Source organism: Agelaius phoeniceus, chromosome 4 (assembly GCF_051311805.1).
Source record: "Agelaius phoeniceus isolate bAgePho1 chromosome 4, bAgePho1.hap1, whole genome shotgun sequence".
Taxonomy (NCBI): domain Eukaryota; kingdom Metazoa; phylum Chordata; class Aves; order Passeriformes; family Icteridae; genus Agelaius; species Agelaius phoeniceus.
Genome location: NC_135268.1, coordinates 48,843,657 through 48,856,934, shown reverse-complemented (window position 1 = coordinate 48,856,934; position 13,278 = coordinate 48,843,657). Strand labels below are relative to the sequence as shown.

At 38.5% G+C, this 13,278-nt stretch overlaps 1 protein-coding gene across 1 annotated transcript in view; it reads right to left on the bottom strand.

Moving 5' to 3' along the window:
* The window catches only part of CORIN (corin, serine peptidase), a 112,787-nt gene that overhangs the window by 52,906 nt on the left and 46,603 nt on the right, over nucleotides 1-13,278 (bottom strand).

The window sequence follows — 13,278 nt, the reverse complement described above, 5'->3', positions numbered from 1 at the left end:
AAGTCAGTATGGTTGCCTTTCTCTGCTTAGTATCTAAAAAGACAAGTGTGCTGTCAGTGTTGTTACTGAGTTCTTTACATACTCTGGCTGGAACCACTTTTTTAAAAAAGGCGTTCTTAGAGATACATTCTCCAGGTAATGCTAAGGACTTTTACACAATGCACTTCACATGCTGCAGTTACTGAATTTATCTCAGATTCAAATCAAGGAATTTATCTCTAAAATTGTCTCTTGCAGCTTCCAGGATGGCAGATTATTGTTGCCTGTAAAGAACCATATATATTCTAAAATAGCCCTTCTAACCACCAGATCTTTTTATTGCGATCTGTTGAAACACACAAAGTTTTTGCACTAAAGATCACCTATATGGCTGTGTACAAAACCAAGAATGGTTTCATCTGAGGACAGAAGAGCTGCCACTTATTAGTTCTGCACGTTGTACTGGCAAACTAAGTTTCTCTGACTTGTAAAGGCTCTTCAGAAAAAGATGTTCTGAAACACTCTTCTTCTATTTACAGAACCTATTCAATATCCAGAGAAAGAAAGGGCACAAAAGCTCTTCAGCAGCCATTACTGCCTCCAATCTGGAGCCTGAGAAACTCCTTCAATAAAGGGGATTTGACAGGGCAAGTGACTGTCTCCAGACATTTTTAAGCTTTTCCTTCTTAGCTAATATACTAATAACACTTCTGGTTTGACAGAGGTTCCCTAGTACAGGAAAATGTCAAAAGAAATGCTGCTACTTACTACAGAATGCACTTGAGTTTCAAAATATCTGTAAGAAATAAGATGTCACAAAACTAAAATGGAGTATTGATTTGACCTGTTGGTGATAACCCTGTCTTTTATTCAATCTGATATGCTTAATTTAACTTTCTGTTCATTTTTTACAAAACCACAAAATATGCTACAAAACTGTATTACAGTGAAAAGTATTGTAAGCAGTGAGTCTACCTCATTTACTGGTGCAATGGAGCATACCTGATGATCACAAGCGGTAATCTGAAGGCATTACATTTTGCTCAGTATATTTTTTGTTCTCAAAAACAAGTGTCAGTAGGGACATTACTTGAATTTAACAGGTCTCTGACAGAGATCTACTACTCACAGTTAAAACCAATCTGTACATATGATTTCTACCAATGGGAATGCTACTTGAAAATAATCCCAAACAAATAAATAAACAAAGCATAAAGAGTTCTTGAGGACTCTCAGATAAAGTTTCATACAAGTCTGCAGTATTTGATATGATCTCTGTTTTTCCTGACCCACACCTAAACCATTAACTTTTAAAGCACCACACCTCAGCTGTAGCCTGACATTTAGCAACCAGGCAATAGTAGTATGTGCATGTCAGTATCTTCAAATGTAACTATAGAAAACTTTCATCTATATGGTTCCTTGTTTCCAAAGGTCTTTCAACATACTGAACATTCATTTAAATCAAAATTTAAAAAATAATATTAAAAAGTTATATTAAAATATAATTATGCAGAGTTATACTTACACATAATTGGTAAAAAGCTTCTTAAAAATGTAATTTTTTTCAGAATATCTATCTGCACATTGAATTCTTTACATCTGTATGAGGAAAAAACCCAAAAATACAAAAAAAGTTCACCTCTTTTATTTATATGGTATTGGATTTGCATGGCAAGGTGGGAGGGATACAGGAGTGGCTCCTGTAAGAAGCTGCCAGAAACTTCTCCTGTGTCTGACAGAGCCAACTCCAGTCAGATGCAAGACAGACCCACCACTGGCCAAAGCTGAGCCCATCACTGATGGCTGCTGTACCTCTGCAATATTTAAGGAGGCAGGGAAAAATATCTGTGCAAGGCAACTGCAGCCAGGAGAAAAGAGTGAGAATATGGGAGGGAAGCAACTCTGGAGATACCAAGGTCAGTGCAGCAGGTGGGGCAGGAGGTGCAGCCCCTGGACGACTCTACTCTGGAAAAGGTGGATGCCCAAAGGAAGCTGCGACCCTCTGGGACCCCACACTGGGGCAGGTTTGACGGCAGAACCTGTGAGCCTGTGGTGAACCAACACTGGAGCAGCCTGAAGTTCCTGAAGGACTGCACACTGTGGGAGGGACCCACACTGCAGCAGTTCGTGAAGAACGTAGCCCATGGCAAGGACTCACACTGGAGAAGTTCCTGGAGGGCTGTGTCCCCCATAGGAGGGACCCCATGTGGAGCAGAGGAAGAGTGTGAGGAGTCCTTCTCCTGAGAAGGAAGGAGTGACAGTGACAATGTGTGATGAACTGACCACAGGCCACACTTGCCATCCCCCTGCACCTCTGAGGGGACAGAAGGCAGAGAATTCATGAACAAAATTAAACACAGGAAGAAGAGAAGGCTGTGAGGAAGTTATTTTAAGATTTGGGGTTACTTTTCTCATTGCCTTGCTCTGATTTGATTGGCAGTGAATTAAATTCCTTTCTCCACATCAAGTCTGCCTATGACAGTAGCTGGTGAGAGATCTCTCCTTGTCCACATCTTGATCCGTGAGACTTGTTCTACATTCCCAATCCAGCTGAGGAGGGGAATAACAGAGCAGCTTTGGAGAGCACCTGGTGACCAGCCAGGGTCAACCTACCACAGACATGCACAGAACAGTAATAATTTGGAAATTACCAGTCTTTTAAAAGACAACTACGTGGTGATCAAATAACCAAGCAGAATTTGTAGTCTCTAGAGAAGCTGTGACAAATCAGAAAACATGGGATTATCCAGTGATTACTGCAATATGTGGCCCAGTTTCAATGGCTGAGTCATGTGTGCTCCATAAATTAAATATTTCTGGATAATGATCAAGTTTAGTATGGACTTATTGCTTAATTTGCTGGAGGATGAAAATATTATTAATAGTCCTTATCTTGATTAGTCTTATTTACAGCTACTCAGAGGCCAATCATTTTAAAAATAAACTGGCAGGTCTATGGCAATCTTACCATAATTGATTTGGCACCAGTGGCAGGCACAGAAGCAGGTTGTAACATATTAGCATGTGATTCTGCTCTTTGGGATATTAATAGAAAAGCTCCTGAAATTGGAGTTTGATGAAAGAAAGAAAATACGACATATTTTTATCTCTGTGGTTGGTTTCCCCAGACCCAAAACCCACACTTCAGTAAATTCAGCTGCATAGAAATGCCAAAATTAAGAAATATAAGGAACAAAAAAAATTAGAAATCTTCCTTACAGCTTATTAAAAAGTATATTAAAGATAGAGAGAATATATAAGGGTTTTTAATTTGCATAAGGTATCATTGAAGAAGCTGTCTTCAGAAGTTTTGTATTAAATACTCATTGAAGCACATATTTCAATACAGTATATACTCTGTTAAGTGCTTTCAAGTTTCCAAAGAGGTCAAACACTGTCTGAAAGCAGAAGATCTGACTTCCCTGTCATGACAATCACCCAGCGTTCACTTACACTGGAACTCAGATTGCCTAATTATAATCCTGCAGGGACCTGCTCCTTATAACTCAGAGATATTCTACATTTTTAGATGAATTTTTTTCAGAATTTACTCCTTCTCTTCTTTGCAATCACAATGCACAGGGGTCCTCAGCAGACTCTGTTTCTTAGTGTTTTAAGTAGTAGAAGTTATCAAAGAAATAATACTCCAAGAAGAAGTAAGGAGAGGGAAGATCCTCATGGTGACTCTTTTCCTCTTGCTTCAGAATTTACCACATTTTCTAAGGTTAGCTCAAGATTCAAGTTAGCTAAAGAGTCTGCCTCCCAACCTCAGCAGACACTGAGGGCATGTCTTTTCTGGAAGCAGCAGCACTGTATGCAGCTTGGTTCCCAAAAGCCTGGATCTGGTTCCGTGCTACTTTTAGTTTTGCTGCTTGTAAGAGCTGTTTTTAGGCTGTAAATAAGAGGTCAAATAACTCATTCAACTGAAGAGTAATGTGACCAAAAAAAAAAAAAAAAACAACAATTGATTGGGTCCTCCAAAAGGATACATGCAAAGAAGGAATAAGATGTCACGAGAGGGAGAAGTAGAAATTGCTAGAGCTGAAAAAAGGAATAAATTAAATAAAATTAACAATTAACTATCCTGTAGAAGCTCCCCATGCAACGTGGTGAATAGAATAATATATCTAGTGCTCATTATTATCTGTGGTAATTCTTTGTGTCTTGACAATAGTATCTCCACTGGTAAAAGCACTGCTATAGACATGCCCTGTTGAGAAATTAATTATTGCAATTTTACAGGTTAAAACAATAGAAAGTAAATGATTTGCAAAATGCTTACAACCAAGTTGTTATGCCAGAGCTGAAAATGCAGCACAAAGATCACTCTGAGAACACCCAACTGTTAGCTGCATTGCTAAAGGTCACATTTGTGGCTCATTAGACAACCTGACTGCAGGCAGACTGATGAACATTTTCTGCTGCTTCTCATTACTGTTCTTTCCTCAGCTTCATCCCTTCAGTTGTTTCAGGATAACTTTTTCTGTGGCCACACAATAAGCTGTATTCAGGTACTGAGACAAGTTAAAAACAACTGTAGGATATTTTGCTGTATCATTCGTACACAGGCACACATGCTAAGAATGGTGACAGATCTCAGGCCAGAGGCAAAATAAAAGAACTGGTAATACAATTGTGAGAGATTGCTGGGGCAGGGAGGATGAGTGCAAGGAAAAACTGAAACATCATGAAATAATGGGAAGAAGAAAACTGAGGTTACTCTTTATTGCTACAGCCCTGAAATCAAACATGTTGGAGTGATTAGCTCACACACCAGCCTTTGTGTGTTCTAACTGTCTTTAATACTTTTCATGATATTCTAACAATAACGACTGTCAGAGAATATAAATGTCAGAAAAAGAAGTTTCTACAGCAGAGCAAACACACACACCCAGGACTACAGTTTTCTAAAGTGACCATTCTTGTGAAATCGTTCTTAGTGTCCTCTCACAAGTACTTCAATATGGAGAGCAACACAGTCACTGACAGTTTTATGAGACAAACTCATAAACCTCTCAATACCATTTCTTGATTCATGGATTTTTAAACAAATCGGCTGCTAATGTTTCATATCATCAAGAAAAATATGTATTTTTATCTTTTCTTGTTTGGTTTTCATCTCTAACTTTCAAGTTCATTTGAATGTTTGAATTTCTATTTTGTCTCTTAGATAGGGGTTTAAATCTGAAATTTGCTTCTTTACATAATAAAATCTGAAAAGAAAGCAATATTATTTTAGATTTTTGTATTTATTTCACTTGACAAAAATGTATTGAATCCATATAGCAACACTGAAAGATGGCATCTCAATTCCATGTAACACTTTGTAATACTAAAAGCAAATACTACCTCCCACCTAGTTTTTAGCTTAAATGTATATAGTGTTCTCAAAACAGATTCATGTGTGTAAGTACAAAGATGCAAAAAGTATAGGGCTCATAATCTGAGAAACATGGAACATCTTAAAGGAAAAAAAAGGCCTCAGAGGCGAACCTGGTAAAAGGCACAGCAGCTCAGTTTCCCAGGGGTGGGAGCCTGAATAATGGTTAGAGCTGTTTAGACAAGATTAAGGCTGGGCAGGAACTGGCTGAACTGCAGGTAAGTGTCCACTCATCTGCCCTACAGGGACTCAACATAAGGATTTAAGGATTTATTAAGATAGTGCAGAAGGCCACTTCTAACTCATACACCCATGAATACCCCATTTACAGTCATGAAGCTTGGCAACTACAGATGAGCCACAAGAGGAGTGCCCTTTCCAAGAGACTGAAAAAAGCCTGGGTTACACAATGAGAATGAAAAAGATGGAGATAGTGAATGGATTGCCTGCAGCATGGAAGAACAATCTGTTTAAAGGCTATGAGAACAGAAAAGTGGAAAAACCAAACTTGATGAAAAAGCTGGACTGGAATCTCTTCTGTGGGTCCACACAGATTTTTTTCACTAAGAATGACAGTTTAAATTAACTACTCCTTAATAGTTGCCATATCTTATGGCAACAGGAAAGAGACAGCTAAAGTGTTACACTTGCAAAAGTCTTAGAACACATCTGCTATTCAAGAGTACCATACCTAACAAATAGCTCACACAGAACTGTGAAAGCTCTTCAGACAGGGGGGAAATATAAATTCCTGATTCCAGTGAAAGTGGAACTGGGAACAAATCCAAATATACCATTGGATAAAAAAGACTCTTCTTATCCATCCAAAAATGAGTAAAGGAAGCAGCAGCAGCTGTTGAATTTTACATCTTCTACATCAACTGCTGTTATTTAACATCTCTTTCAGGCTTAGAAATGCTCTTCAGAACATCTGGCCAAACTGTGTTGATATCCTTAAGAATGGACACATAAAGTCTCTACAATGCAAGTTAGAATTTTTTGTCAGTGCAATAATTTATTTTGTAGACAAAACCCAGATAAACTATTTTGACCAAAATAGCCACATCTGAGTCAGCAGTGCCAGGGCAGCCCAGATGAACAACCCTGTCCTGGGGTGCATCAGGCACAGCATCACCAGCTGGGCAAAGGAGGGGATTGTCCCACTCTTCTCTGCACTGGGGCAGCCTCACCTCAAGTCCTGGGGGCAGTTCTGGGTGCCAATGTAAGACAGATATTAAACTATAAAAGAGCATCCAAAGGAGGGCAATAAAGATGATGAAGGGTCTAGAGGGGAACCCCTATGAGAAGAGACTGAGGACGCTTGGTCTGTTTAGCTTGGAGACGAGAAGTGTGAGAGGAGGAGACCTCATCATAGTCTGCAACTTCCTCATGAGGGGAAGGGGAGGGGCAGACACTGATCTCTTCAAGTTTGGGACCAGTGACAGGACTCAAGGAAACAGCACGAAGCTGAGTCAGGGGAGGTTTAGGTTAGGTATCAGGAAAAGGTTCTTGCTCCAGAGCATGTTTGGGCACTGGAATAGGCTCCCTAGGGAAGTGGTCAATGCACCAGCCTGAAAGAGTTCAAGAAGCACTGGGACAATTCTCTCAGGCACATGGTGTGACCCTTGGAGATGTTCCTGTGCAGGGCCAGGAGCTGGACTTTGATGATCCTTGTGGGTACCTTCCAACCCAGGATATTGTATGATTCTGTGAACCAGCAAGAAACAAATTCGGAAATCCCCTCTGACTCCTCAGTCACTTTCCAGACAGCATAATACATCACAAGTTGAGCTTATAATACTCTAACAATCAGAAACTCCTAAAGCATACACTGTATAGCCAAAGCATAAATATTGCAATGTAGCATTGAAAAGAAAAAAATCTATCAAAAATTTTCACTGTGTTTGTACAATGACCATAATCAGTTGGGATGATCTGTCCTGACTACAGCAATCAGCCCTTCCAGATTTCTCTTACTGATCCCATCACTTGATTCAAAGACAACAGTGAAAATGGGAGAGAGGCACTAAATTAATTAATTAGAGCTTTAGTTCAGCCATGAATCAGTTGAAATAAGTATTATTAAGAATATTGCTACAACTATTTTTACAATATTGTACTATCTGCCAAAATGACTCCTAAATGAAGTCAAATTTCTGAAAAATCTTGCCTAGTATTTATTATGCAAATTATGAACACACCGTTTATTTAGTTTACTCTATAGAAATTTCTTTTAAAAAACAAAACAAACTCCAAAAATGCCTGAAAATTCAGGTTACAAGATCTTTTGATTTCAGCAAACAGAATTCACACTTGGGAAAGAGAAGCTGGCACAGTGAAACTGAAGTCCTCTGCACTACACACCAGTATTTCAATCACAGCATTGCTACAGGAATTCTGGAGTAACTGGAAGTAAATCACACATTGCACAGCTGCTCTAAGTATTTGTATCTTCAGGACAATAAATACACCCAAAACAATACTGTACCTGAAGAACTGCCTTCCATTTCCACAGATGACTGTGAGAGGCACCCTTAATTTCATGCAGTTTTCCAGAACTCATGTTTCCCTGTGCACTTCAGAGCATTGCCAAAAAGGAAGACCTCAAGAATCAAAACAAGTTAAAACTTTCTGAGCTGCATCTTATCAGGAATCCTAAAGAATCAGACACACTTCTCACTCATTGACATTCAAGGATCTTCTCTGTCAAGCAGAAAATCATTGTAAGCCATTATCATGCTGCTTCAAGTTCACATTAAAATTGTTTCACAAACAAATCTGTCAGAAGCAGATCTCATCAATTTAAAGAAGCTGTCCTCCCCTCCATCAGCCTGCTACAAAACCTCTCCCCACCTCTCTTCCCTAATTCTTTCTGCCAGCACGGCACTTCATGCCGTTACACAATGGACAGCATCAGTCACTCCTAATTTAATTCAGATCAGTTTCCAAATCCAATCTATCATGGAGCTGACTAAATACTCTTGACAGGACATGGAAAAACATGTCCTGAGACGGGGAATAACAAGCAGGAGAATAGGATAATACTGATTCTTTCAGCACCACTAGCACTTTATATAGCATTATCTATCATGAAACAGTAATCTAGAACATGTTCTCCAGAAGGGTTGTGAAACTTTCACCCTCAGAGATCCTCAAAACCCGAGAGTAGCCCTGAGGAGTTTCACTCATCTTTAATGCTCATCCTGATGTGAACCAGAAGAGTTCCAGAAGTTTCTCTCCTCCCCACCTGTGTAACCTTGTGATTCTAGTTTGACTGCCCTGCTCAGCCTGAGAGCCTGGTGCTTTCCCCTGGGGTCTCCAATAGGCCAACAATAACTTCTGACAGAGACAGACTTGTGAGAGGTAAGCACGTCTCACTAACTGAATCCTCAATAGGGTTTGAGTGCAGATAGTTTACAAGCTATTTGTTAATAAGATGGGGACTAAAAGATGTTAAAATTAGCTGAAAAGCATAGGAATTTTTCGAGAATTCTTTAACCACACTTTAATCTGAAACTATTTTGTTTACTAATTGCTGCACAATAGGGTGTACTCATATCTATCAGAAGAGTTCTATCTACCATACTAAGATAAATTGTTACCTCATCTGTATGTTTCTGGTTGTGAGCCCAGATACACCAGTTGAACAGGAAGATCAGTGTTAATGCTCCTGAAATGTTTATGAAAATGCAATGTTTCACCTAAAGTTCCTACACTACAACTATTGCAATTTATTAAATTAAATAAATTTTATTCTGTGAAAAAGCATGTTTTTCTAAATTAGCAAACAGACATTAACAAAAAGCCATGCTAATTTTAAGAGTAGTTGTAAAAGTTATTTAAGCTACATAAGTGATCAGTATTTATTTATAAGAAATAATATATTATTATTAATAATATATTGCATGTGCAGAAGAATGACTTATAACCTCTAGTTAACATACTAACTTAGGAACCATAAACCACAGCTTATAATAGATAATACACACAGAAAATCCTTGCAACTACAGGGCTGAAGGCAATCAATCAGTAACATATTCATTAATAAAATAACCAGCCCTCCTGATTTTCCTTTCTGCCTCCTTCCCTTAACTTCTCTGTGCAGCATTGTAAAATATAGTTTCAAGCAGACATTTCCATGCCCAGACTGTTCTCAAAAGTGTTTCTCTATATGATAGCCTTTTAACTCTGGTGCATCCATCACACACACATTTGAAGTTACATCAGTGGGGATGGTGAAACACTGCACAAAGTTTTGATGCTGCCTGCTACGGCAAAGGCTGGCTTCACATGCATTGGACCACACACATAATTCTGGCCAATGCAGGATGCCAGTGTCTATATTTCTATATTGCTTTTCTAACTTTTTAATTTTTAATTAATTTCTTAAGTTAATCCCTTCTTTCTTTATGTTGAATTATTGATAAATTATACATACCTGTAATGCTAAACAGTTTGTGGGCAGGGAAGGGACAGTTCTCTCAATGTGAAAAACACATTCTTTCCAGCATCGTCTCTGTCCTTTTCCCCTATATTTTGTCCCTGGTTTGTCCTTCCTGACACTGTACCTGTGTAAAAGAACTGGCATCACAGAGTTAACTTCAGGCCCCATACCTAGATCCAGGACCACCCTGAGCTATTGGGACCCTTTAGGCCCACCCACAGCAGCCAAGCCTCAACAGTTACAGAGACTAAAAGTCTCACTCATGTCTCAAGAGGAACATGTGATACTCATAGGACAGCAGAAATAAATTTTTTTTTTTTGAAAAATTGTCTTTCCTTAGAGCACGAATTGGAGCTTGAGGATTTATTTTCTTCTTGATTCTTTTTCTGTGCAAATATTTCATCACTTTCTGGATCTGTGTATTGTAGATTTGTTTTGATCCATCCATCTATTTATTACCTATTCAATTTTCCATTTCAAGTCACCTTGATTTTATTCACTGTCTCCTTACATTTAGAAATTCATGTCTGAAACACTGAATTCATCACTGAAACATGTTTTCCATCATGGCTTTGCATATGACATCTGTTACTGCACATAAACACTTTCAGAAGTACACAGGAACTATCTAGTGCTATTTTACAGATACATTAAAGAGACAGTTTTGCTAGTTTGAAACCCTCCCCAATGCATTATACCTCCCAACCATTTCATTTTCTCGTTGCTGTAAATTAGTTCTACTTCACCTTGAATTATTGTGCTATCAATTTAATGGTAGACTGGAGCTGACATTGAGTACTGACATTGCATAAAGCCTTACAAAATGTTTCTCACAACACATTGACTACCTGCCATTAGCAACTCTATCCTCAACATTTTGCTTATCAAAAAATTACACCATAAAATCATTATTATAACAAGCAGTTAAATTAAATCTATTGGAAGCTTATTAACTGCTAGAAAGAACAACATTAATGAAAAAATTATTCATTTGTTTTGGTGTTCTGGGCTTTTTCAAATAACACAGACCCCGAGTATTCCTCAGTTTTTCTGCTGAACAATAACACATCAATTCCCTTAGGAGGTTGCTTTAAATCAACAATAACAAGACACACAAAAAAAAGCAAAAACTAGCAGACAGAGAACACTATTTATGTGGGCAAGCATTTGCAACACTATTACACTCTAATTTTTGTGTTCCTTTTTGACAGGATTTGACTATACATGTTTTTCATTAGCTGGACCTCCAAGATTGTGTGGTTCAAGTAACAAGTGCACTTAAACAGACTTAAAAATTTAGATTTAAAAACTGAAGATTTAAAAACGGAAGACCGGATTATGACTTGGTTATATCCAAATACAGATTTTACAACAGTGTGGGTTTTTGTCACACAATTAGTCTGCTGGATTCTGAAGGGCTGCAAGCCAAGTCACGGCAACATTTAAAACAAAAGACGTGATTTCAAACATTCTATGTATAAACCACTTCACCCACTGAACATCACCTCTGCTTTATTTTGAATTGAATTCTAAATTCAATTCTAAATTTCTGTATCTCCTTGGCAAACAACTATTGCCAGAACTACAGCTGGAATAGCCTTTGTGGGTCATGTTAAATTCCTTAGGCTAAAGAGGCACCATTAAAAAGGAAGTGGATTAAGAGCAACTCGCACAGGATGTGAAAGACAGGACTGCAAAACCCAGGAAACAAGTGGTAGCCACTTATAAGCATCTGGAAGAAGTCTCCACTCCATGTGCCTGGGTCATGGCAAGAACTACACCGGATGAAGTCATGAGAAAAACATGAAGAGACAACACGGTGGTAGGAGAAAACTGTCCCACGTTATTCCTTGGAGACCTGGAAAGTGATTGTCACCAGTGCAGTAGCTTAATGTTTGAAAAGGAAATACCACCAATTTCAATGAAAGCATCTCTGATAGGTTTATGAGAGAGGATTCTAAATGTCCTTCCAACAGGGTTTCTCAATACCTTTTCTTCAAAAATTACTCTGAAGCTAACTTCATAAATGTGTAAAATTTGAACATTTCTTAAAACTGCAGAATGGCAAAGTTCCCTCTGCATCTACAATTTGACATCTCCACACAGGTGCACTATAAAACTACAGCCTAAAAGCTGGGTCACAGACTACCTATGGGATCGTTCAGTCAGAGGTCCTAGCAGCTGCTGTTTCATCTCAGCATATTTACCTGCTTTTGTTGCCAAAATCAAGTGGATTAAAACAAAATTAAAGCATGCCAGTGGAGGATTGCCTATACAAATTATAATATATAATATCCACACATCATTCATACACAATTAAACCCATTGTGGACTTTGTGTAATAGATATTAACTCAATTGTATGCTGATAGCTTCCTGTTCAAAGCCTTAAAACAAAAATTCTCATTAGCTGTGTAAACAAGATCCATGTGATCAGTCAGCTTTTTCTCCTAAACACTTCAAAAGCCTCAATTAACTCGAAAATGTAGGTTTTTAATAACACCTCATTATTTTAGTAAGTTTAGCTGTTATAAATGTGATAAAATATAATTAATTTTACTGTCAGCAGGAGAAACAAAGAACATGGATAAGTTTCAAGTGAAGTTCACAAAAACAGGAAAAAGGAAATAACCACATCACTGGTCTCATTCATGGATTATACTAAACATGACATGTGGGATCTCAGCACATCGTTCCCGATGTCCAGAGATGCCAGGAGAACCCTTGGGGGTCTCGAAAATCCTGGAATGTTGCCAAGAGTGTTTGGTGGCTTGATTTTGATCCATCCACAGAAGTAACAAGAGTCTGAGGACAAGAGAATCACTTTAGAGTAAAAGGTGTAAAAGAGACACATTTAGAGGGTGAGATATAGACTTTAAGGTTTTTGGTACAGGGGGGTTATGGAGACAAGATGGAGGGATCAGGGCGTGTCTTGTCCTTCTTCTTTCTTCTTCTTGTCCTCCATCTCCTGTGATGATGTTGGCACTTAGAGATTGGTTTATGGTGAAGGTGCACTTGCTAACATGGGCGAAAAGCATTGGGAAATAAAGGTAAATATTGTATACGTAGGTTTTAGTATAAAAAGACATGACCGCCCCGTGGGTGGTCAGAGAGTGCCTGTGACTGCTTGCAGATCAGACCTCTGTTGGGCAGACAGAAAAATTTTGTAGATAAGAAATAATAAACAACCTGAAGACCGAAAAACTGAAGAGTCCAGACTCGTCCTTTGCATCGCGCCCACCAAAGAACCACTCTACCCGTGTCGGGGCAGAGACAGACAGCCGGACCCGACAATGACAGGCAGATATCTATTTCTCTATGAAGACTGATTCCTTTCCATTTTTTAACAGGACATGAATGAAATTGTTTTGAACAGTTGACAGCTTTTAATAAAAGACACCACACATATTTCTGGATTTGTTTTTTGGACCTAATATTTCATCCTATTTTAAGCCCACAGTGAAAATCATACT